This window comes from Numenius arquata, chromosome 4, assembly GCF_964106895.1.
Source record: "Numenius arquata chromosome 4, bNumArq3.hap1.1, whole genome shotgun sequence".
Taxonomy (NCBI): Eukaryota; Metazoa; Chordata; class Aves; order Charadriiformes; family Scolopacidae; genus Numenius; species Numenius arquata.
Window position 1 is genome coordinate 43,795,558 of NC_133579.1, and position 10,436 is coordinate 43,805,993.

Consider the following 10,436-nt stretch of genomic DNA (forward strand, 5'->3'; position numbering starts at 1 on the left):
AGGCTAGTCCAGCTCTTATGATTTCAACTTTCTTTAGCAGCCGAGTAAGTAAGTCTGTCCCTGAATGTTGGGACAAAAAGACAGTGGTGTTGCATGTTATCAGAGGTGCCAGCTGCATGTCATTTCTCCCTTAGTGATAGAAGACTGAGGCTGGAGTGCAGGAGGTACTGCTGGCAGTACCTTTGTACCAAAAATGGTAGGAAAGGTTTGCCTGTTTTCTGAGTCTTGTATATTGACTTTCCCTATCCAGCTGTCATGGGAGGAATTCTGGGTAGAAACCTCAGGCAAATGAAGATTTTTTTAATATTTTTTTTTCTTTTAAGCTCGGCATTTCCCTTTTCCAGTAGCAGAGAAAACTGTGATTTCCTTCTCTTTGGAGACTCAGTTTATCTGGAGTTTTAGGTGAATAGTTCAAGTAATTAAAGCAGCTCTGTGGTTGTTCTTCCCTTGTTGACTAACATCACATAGCAACAAGCCTTGCTCAGAGGGATTGGCTCAAGCTCCATAGCACATCACTTTATTTCACAGCTTTTCTTTCCTTTTTTTTTTTTTTTTTATAAGCAAATATAGTACATAAAATGTGGGAAGGACTGATATCAGCCTAAGCTACAGGGTTTAATACATCCACACTATTGAAACAATTATTGAAAACGTTTTTTTTTCCTTTTTTGCTAACAGGTGAATATTTGGTGCTTGTGTGCTCCTCTGGAGAGTGCTTTCGTGCTTTCTTCTGGAAAACGTGCTGTGCCATTGAAAGAAAATGGAAGGGATTTGCCAGATGTCCTGCTCCTCTCCAAACAGTGCCAGCCCCTCTCCTGCTGTGTGTCCCTGGGGAGCCCTGTCCCGGAGGCAGTGCCATGGCAGGCAGGGAGGGTGGCACCCGCACAAAGCCAGATGCTGGCGGATACGAGCATCCTCCCCCACCCACAGAGGTGCTGCCCTGTACACTCTCATCCTCGTTTGTCCTCCACCGAGCTCCTTCTCAATTAAATGGCACTGGGTGTTTAAGGAGTTAAACGCCTGCAGTATTATTAATATGGAAAAAACTCCACGGCACATTCAAAAGAATTCTTCTTGCCTGTGGGAATGTCACATGGCTAGCAGAAGCCAGAGACTGGATTCCCTAGAAATGCAGCCTTCTTGTAGTACCATTGATGTAGCCTTTATCCTTTGCAGTCATAGTTAGATGGAAATAGCGATCCAGACTCTCAGGATCCATTTCTGAAAATTTTGTCTCTAATATCATTGCAGACTTTGCTTATTCCAATATTTTCATACTGCCTGTAGCAAGCGGATAAAATAGCCACAAAATGACAGCATTTATGTATATGCCTATACTACGTGTGCCATATAGGAGCACCCTAATCTGGTGTTAAGGACTTTATTATTTGTTTGGTGCCTGAGTAGGCTATCTCCCGTACTAACATCTACAACAGCTCTACTGACAGGACCTCACCTGTCAGTGAGGTGAGGTGATTAGGCTGCCTAGATTTTGGTCCAGGCAGATTTGGCTAATCCTGCCTATTAGTCATCATAGAAGAATTAATTAATTATTTGATGGCCATTTTTACAACCAGGTCATTTTTACAATCACATTATTAATGAAGTTCTTGACACGAGATTTAGGCAAATTTGGTATTAACTACTAATGTTACATGTCTCTTCCTGTTCATAGCAAATAAGCTATTTCTGGAGGAGCATTGTGACTCAGAAAGACCCCACTTCTGATATATCTTAGTTTTTATTCTTTCATAATCCTGTGCTTTGTCCTCTGATAAACCTCACCCAAGACAGTTTGAACTCTGTACTACAGATATATTTCCTTCCTAGCCAGACTATTTTTCAAACTGTAATGTTTATGCATTTGGAGAGAGAGTGAATTAAAATAAAAAATAAAAATAAAAAGAACAATTTTGATAAAACCTTAATAGAAAGCTGAGAGAATGTAAAACAAATGAAAGCCATTAGAAATGAATTATTAGCCTAGTAGCTGAGAAGCAAGTCAGCTAGGATGTGGGAGACGTGATTTCAAATACCTTATTATTTCGTTTTCCCAGTGACGAAGTAATAGAAATAGCAGTAATAGAAATGGCACTAGGGCTTGATTAATAAGGCATCTGAGAGGGCGAGAGCTCCCATTCAACTTCCTAGTTTTAAAGTATAAATTTCTTTTTCTTTTTGTTCCACACTTTGAATTAAAACAAATTCTTTAATAATAACATTTCCTATAAATTGGAATTGTTATTCTTAATTCACTGGAAATATTGAAGTAAGTAGCCTACTTCTCTCTTTTCTAAACTCTGTGTGAGAGTATTTGCATAGTTTATTGCACATGATTTTAACATTTATGACAGTATTTTGGCCCAGTATCAATGATAGTTCCACCAATGTAGAAGGGCCATAACCAATTTGTTCATTTTGGTAGTTTTGATAGAAACTTAATAATTTAAAAGTTCCATGAAAGTTGGTGTCCTGGTTTGAGGTAAAACAGAACTAATTTTCTGTTCAGTAATTTTACCTTTTTAGCTGGGCCTCTTCTAACTAACTAAACTCTGAAATTAACAGCATATTGTTCAGAAACTGTTCACTCTCATAGTGACAAGACCTGATAATACCAAGGAATGGTATGCAGAGAGGCCCTTGCTTATACTTATTGCTATAACAACCAAGGTCAGGTAAATTTGTTATTTGCCCATTGGAAGGTCAGAAGCGGAAAAGCGTAGAGGGTTCACACCTGTAGGGAGGAGCGGACAGGACAGGTGACCCAAAACTGAACAACAGGATATTCCATCCCATCTGCATCATGCTCAGTATAAAAGGTGAGGGATCAAAGGGTCAGCTCTCTTCCTTCAATGGCCGACGTCTGAGGAGGACTCTGTCTGTTCGTCTGCCTTTGATCCCGATCCGAGCAATCCTGACTCCAGAGCCGGAATCCAGCTCCTGTCCATCACTGAGTCCAGCCTGGGACTTTCCCCCGTGCCTGCTAGTGACATGATCATCATCCTGGGAGCTTGATACGGTTTTGTATATACTGTATACTTTTTTTTCTCTTTTCTTCTTATTATTTATTATTTCATTATTTATTAATATTTTCATTAGTTTAGTTTTTTCTAAACTCATAAATCTCTTTTATCTCTTCCTCTCTTCTCTTTTCCTTAGAGGGGGGAGGGAGTGGCTATCTGTCATTCTGATTGGTCAATCTGGTCAAAACCACGACAGTTGGGGATAAAAGACACAATATATCAAAACATACATATCAAAACATATTATATTTAAACTAATTGAAACTAATTGTGTCGTAAGCGTTTGTTGAAAATCTGAGAATTCAGCATATCATCAAGGTAGAATATGTGAGGAAAAAATAAAGCCATAATCATCTAGACGATAATAAAATAAATGTGTTCTGACAAGAGAAATGCCCTATGGCATTATATTTGCTAGAAATACCAGCTAAAGGATGACCCAGCTAAAGCCATTTGCATACCTTCTGAATGCAAGTGATCCAAATGTTGTTAAGTGGTAATAGAAATATGCCTGGAAATACACTTGGCATTTTTTACAGGATTTAATCAAGGTATAAGCATTTAACAGAGAAGATTTCTTCATAAATATACTGCATAATACTCACGTACAAACATGATGATATTTACTCAAATATTATATCCTCCATACATTATCTTCAAGGCCTTCAATAGCTACTGTTATTCCAAAATATACTGTTTTTTCTCTGTGGGAATGCACTAATAGGATTTTCTTCTTCTTGCCTGAGAGTCATGATCATAGCATTGGTAATTTCAGGAAACTGTGAATACACTTCAGGCACTAAAATTAGATGTGTGTTTATGGAAGTACTCGGCATGTACAAATAACCAAAACATACTATTTTATCACAGAAATTCTTCACTGGAAATTACTATCTCAGGACACTGTCAAACTGAGCATATATCCATTTCATATCAATGCTTTTGATAGAAATTCAGGCCTGTACTCTTCTGCCAACAATTTCTAAAAGCATATGCCTTGTAGAAGTAGTTCGTAGCTGTAGAAGCACATATGAACCCTAATGGACACCTGGATATGTATTAAAATTAGATGAACAAGTTCCAGCACATACAGGATTTATTAGGCACCTGTATGCCAAACACTAATTAATCTGTTCACAACAATATTTATAGAGTTTGTGAGAGTGAGCTGGGACACTGCTCTCTGGCTCGGGTGCAAGTCTTCATCTAATTTTTATTTCATGCACAGGCATTCTTCTGTAGCTTCACAAATAGCCTCTACTAAACATATTTTTTCCCACTTTTGTTAATTATTACATAGTTTTGAGGCTGTCTTCTGTGCCTGAAGTTTTTTCTTTACAGTTCATGGCTCACGTGTTCCCACGTGCTAGGATTATGCTGTTTCCATGATGAGCAGAACTATTAATAGCTTGCTCCCTCATGCTGCGCTTGCTGGGCAACTTGTGAACAGCCAGAAGAGCCACAGCGACTTAGCACTACACATCCTTCTGCTATGGCCTTTAACCATTCCTCTGCTACCCAACACGGTGCAAAAGCTCATTTGCTGTGCTCTTCCACATACCTGGTGCGGCCTCATAAGAAGAGCCATGCTACTCTAAAGAGCACTTGTGGGAATTCTAAGCTCTGGTCCCACCTTTAGTCTCTGTACCTAGCTGTATCAAAGTGCTTCATTTACAAAAGAATGATTTACTTTTCCTTGCCTGCAACGAGGCATAATTTCCAGGGATAATTTCCAGGCATAATTAGAACTGGCAGCAAGCTCTCTGGATGTGCTAAATGTCCAGGACCTTGTTCTCCCTGTTGCTCATGCACCCTACAAAACCAGAGCCACTGCTGCTTTGCTCAGATAAGAGACAGAAGCAGAGCTGGGGAATAAGAAGCAGCCTCCCTCTGGTGCTTCCCACCAGCAATCACAACTTGTCTCCTACCCTCATGTTGACAGGAGAGGCAAGAGACTCAGCGGGTCCGGATTTCCCTCAAACCTGGCTGTACAGAGCAGTTTCAACCTGCTGCCATAGAACTCCCCCACCTTGGTCATCCTGCCCAGCCCATCTTCCTCTTCCTCAGGTGATGGGTGAATATGTCCTGCAACCAGAATTCCATGTTGCCTACCCCCCTGAAAACACCTGAGCCTGATCTGCAGCAGACTCAGGTCTCTCTGAGTCTTCTCTTTCTATTGCACCAGCGCTGGCTTTGCAGACCGATGTATATACATAGGGAAACTTGCTGAAATCCATTTTTTTTTCAGCTGGATTGTTCAAGTAACTAGAATGTAATTAACCTCTTGTTAATGGTCTGCAGGGAGTACCACCATCTATTTAACTGTCCCTAACAGGCATTCCTCTCAAGATCATTTTGCTTCAAAGCTGAAATTCAACAGTAGGTCACTTGATAGCAGAAGAGATGATTATTGAAGATGGGTACTGAGGGGTGCCCTTTTGCTCGCTCTCACTAGGAGAGATAACTCCCAGCTGCAATCTTCTTGCAGCACATGCATCTGGATAACAGATAAATGGAGTCACCAACCTGCTTCATAAAGTGGAGAAAAAATATGGGAAAAGGCGTGAAAGGATGTATAACCCTGGAGGTGGGGAAGGAGGAGCAGAATGTGCAGACTTCCCTCCCTTGATGGGATATAACTGGCCTAAATTGGAGAGTGGGAAAAACTCAGGTTTCCTCATTATTGTGAACTGATGCAATTGAAAGATTACAAGGAATATCTTTGTGAGACTATTTCCAGAAGCATCTGAAGAGAAAAACACCCTTTAAAAAGAAGAGAATTAAATCCATGATGGCATACAGGCTGAAGAAACAGGGATGTAGGGAGAAGAATTTCCCTTCAGCCCTCTTAAGTCCTTCCCATGCTTATCTATCCTCTCTGATTCCCTCCTTATTCATACATTCTCCCCATCCATTTTATTTATTTATTTGTTTGTTTGTTTTGTGTGCAGAGGGGTAGGGAGCTTTCTGAAAATCAGGAAACACTTAGCTGAGAAATCCCAGGGAACAATACAGCTGAGCCTCCTTTTTCTAGAAAAGTCTTCCTTGCTTTGAAGAAGCCAGGTGTGTGCAACAGCCTCATTGACATTATTTATTTATTTATTTATTTATTTATTTATTTATTTATTTTCACAGACAAGCCAGGTAGGTTCCACTCTGCATAGCTGGCTTTGAAGCTGTGGCTTTTTGTGCCTCTTCTGCTGAGGGATGCAGCAAGAGCACCTGAGAAACAGCTTCTGATGAGAAAAGAGGAAATGTGAGCATTTGCAGTAGCCATCATGGGCAAGGTAAGAACTTGGCAGATGAAGTTCTCCTTCTGTCTCAATCCAAAGCGCCAGCTCCTGCACACATTGAAAGCTGAAACACAAGTTTTTGGTCCTTCCTCAAGTAAGCCACAGCATGCAGCCTGCTGGTGCTTTAATTAGAATAATAGTGCCAAAAAAGAGAGTTTACAATTCATCCTTCGATGACTTCAAAGTTCTACTCCATCCACCAGGACATGGCAGAAATGGTTAATGAAAGCTCTCAATGCAGACAGTATACAATTCCTTGCTTTTGACTCAGAAATGTGAGAAATGAGGCACTGGTGACTCTAACCAAACCAGACACCTTATAACTTATTTTGAATGAACATCTCTCTCTCCTTCCCCTCCTCCTCACGTTAGGATCTTACTGCAGTTCATTTACAATGTTCAGTGTATAATAAATGTGATTAGCTTCAGAAAAAGAGCTGAGGCTGCTCACTGAAAGAAGAATATTCTGCACTTTGGGGAGAGAAAAGCAGCCTGTGTGCAGGACTGGGGTGGAAGATTCGGGGGAGGTTTCAAGACTGTTAATAATTTTTTTTCTTGTTCTTATTCAAAGCTTTTCTTTTCACAGGGGAAATATTCAATTAGGAAACTCCTATGGAGCAGAGGGGGAACCCAGCAGGCGAGGAGTCAAAATCTCTGCAATCAGCACTGATAAAGGGCTGTTATTTTAACAAACAGGATAAAAATAAAAAGCATAAAAGGCTTCAGCAGGAGGCCTGAAACGGACGCTGAGCACTCTTCTTCTTCAGCAAGGATGTGTTTGCCATGGTAAGTCACGCATGATTGTCGCAGGCGATATTCTCTGATTTGTCACTGCTTTTTATCTTATTAGCAGTTACTGTAGTTTGAAATATGTTAAGCAGAGCAATGCTCTGTGCATGAAATGCTTTCAAGAGTTTGAGTGCAGCATTTTGATTCATTTCACAGGCTTTCTGCGTTGAAAGAATTATTAGATGAAGGTGACAAACGGCTCTGCTGTTTGGGATTCGATGTCTGTTCAACAGGAAGAGCTCCCAAATCAGATACAGAAGTTGCAGGCTCAGTTCCGCACACGTTAACCAATGTTTTGTGGGCTTCATCTTTAGTTAAATAGTTAGATGCATCAGGGAGCTACAGGGCATCATATCTGACACTTGACTCTCTACCTTCTACTGTATTTCAGAGTGTTTAGAGTGGCCAACAGGTTGCCCAAAGCTATTTTCTATGGCCTGCGGAAGCATGGTGGCTGGAGAAGCAAACCACTGAAACGTTACGAGGCCACGCTCAGCAAATCATCACTTTGCAGCATCAGCCCTGTGACTGGCAAACCTGGCACCGTCTGCCACAGAAGAGAAATTGTACATGCCCTAGGAGTTTTTATAAGCCAACCCAGAATAACATTGTATAAGCACTAAGAGCCATGGAGAAAAGCCAGGAGGGTGGATGTAGTGAGTTACATCTGAGACACTTGCAGCTATTAGCATGCTGAAATAAATCGGATTAATTTCTCAGCCAGAAGTTCTCAAAAGCTGAGTCTGGATAATTAAATAAAATTCAGATCCATCTTTATCCAACTTTTCTGGGAAGGCCACATACTTCTAACAGCTAGGACATCAGAGTATCCTATAGCTACATTTCTCGCTTCACTTGGCCTGCCCTATGGTGCCTGATAAACCTGTTCAGCTCTCATTGTTGAGGTTTTTTTGTCTTTAAAGCAGGATTAAAATACTTGCCACCATCCCCTGAAGCACACGATGGATGTATACACCTCAGGATGGCGACAATGATGAATTACCTTTGTGAGCCAATTTAGATCTGAAACAGCTTCACATGGACTTTCTACGCCCAGTAACGTCAGAGTAATATCGCGTACAATCAAAGACTGTCCTAATCTGCAGAATCTAATTGTTTGGAAAACACTGGATTTTTCCAGTTAATGCAAATACCTTTTAAAACTACCCACATACATTTTAATCCTAAAGAAATAAGTCACATGTTGATACTAGTCTACTTTGCACACTGTGATACAATATTCATTATAAAGTGATCAAAACCAATCATACAGATATAATCTACTAAGGAGACAAAAGCACTGAAAAACAGTAAGACATTAGCAACTCTGCTATATATGGAGTCTGATACTGACAAAAGCCAGCTAATTATTGCAGTTACGCCTCAATAATTTATAAAGCCAGCCATTTCCCCTAAAGATCTATAGATCTCTTTTGACTCCTCAAGGGGAAGAGTAAATGTATCAGAAATTAAGTGCCTAGATTCTCCACAGAGGGGTTCAAATGCATGGTTAATGCAGTTCTCCAGTACTTGGTGATAGATTAACAGAAAATTTACATATCTGTTTGAACAAGCATCCTGAATTTTGGGGTATGTCTCTGAGCTCCAAAGGGCTGACTGTGGGAAACAGAGAATCTTGTGTGTCCCAAAATAGTTTTCCCCAATCCACTTATAGCCTATAGACAAAAATAATAACAATAACCTATCATACAAATATGGCCTGAAATCTTTAGAACTATTTAGTGTTTGACTACCTGGATATTAAATTGTAACCTTTAAGAAAGTTCTAGTCCCTTGCCCCTGAAACCTTCCGTCATTATCTGGTAGTATCTCCAGTTGTTCATAAAAAATTACTAGCTTTTTTTGGGGCTATAGTCTGAGGGTTTGTTTACCTCAAAATAAAAATCCATTTCTGTCAGGGGAGTTATAGATGTATAAAATTAGCAATAAATTCTGTTTTTAATTTCTCTTTCCTTCTTGTTTTATATTGTTACTGTATTCTGCCTCCTCCTTCCAAATTAGCTTGTTTGTTGCTTGTTTTCTTAGTCTGGTAATTTTTTACATTTTACAGTGTTCGTTTGTACTATGTATTCTATTGGAGCAGGGGCAAGAACAGTGGAAAAAATAATCAGCAAGGGCGAATACAAACCCATTAACTGTGCAGGAAAAAATGAAATGAAATCACAGGCTAATTTGAAGGGTAATACAAAGATAAAACAGCCTACAAAATCTCTAGGTATTAATATTGTTGCACAGTTCAATTTTATACTAATCAGTCATCTTTGCTGTCTTAGAAAGCAGGCAAGAGAGTTCACTGAGCAGTTACCAGTTCCTCTCTCTGCCTCAGCTTTCAGGAGAATATTGAAATGATGACAATTTTACACCAGTGAAATGTGCATGCAGATATTTAGGTGAATGCAGTTAGGGACATTAAAGTGTTATAAAACCCCAAGAGACAAAGGCATCAAATTTCAACAGTGGTTTTAACGGAGCTGCTTCCAGGGTCTACCTGGTGCCAGATGAGGCTTTTTGTCTCTCGTGCCGCTTGTGCGCAATTGGCTGATAACGGTGCGTGCATACGATACCCCAAAGAGGAATCAGGGGTGCCAAGAACCAACGTTCATCAACGTCATTTTCTGCGAGCAGTTAAGGCCCCCTCCCACCACTGCAATTCCAGCTTGATAAGGAAAGGCCTCTCTGGCTGGTTTATACATCTCACCCTAGAGGCATCGTTACAGCCTGTTCACCACTGGAAAGGGATTTATTAGCTTTGGATGAAGAGACTGTATTCAAAGCCAAGGCTGAAGTGTTCACTGAGTTTATTGACAAAATCCCACCAGTTTGGGCCCAAATAATTGCAGAACATCATTTAAAGACCAGTTTCAAATCTCGCTTTTGCAGGTAAAAGCTCCCTTAGAAGACGGAGTCTTTTCATTCTCTAGTGGAAGCCTCCTCTTCCTTTCCCACAGAGGTGAGTAAGAAATAAATTTCCTCTTTCTGTTGTCAAAGCTAAGGACTTACAAGAAATAATACCTTTTATTGTCAATCCTAAGAATATTATATTTACATCACAGAAAATAAAAATTTAATTGTAAGTCTTTTTTCACACAAAGTCAAAGAGTATGTACATGATTGGTTGTTCAAAAAATTCAAGTGACAAAAAATTGTGATGATTGCTATGAGGAAGAGTATAAAATAATATGTGTGATGGGTGCCAGAATCGATAGTAGCAAACAAAATACAGACATGAAGCCAGACAGCCTGAAAATTCAAAATTGTTAGCAAATACAGCAATACATCCTATTAGCAACAGAACTTGCTAGGAGAAGGA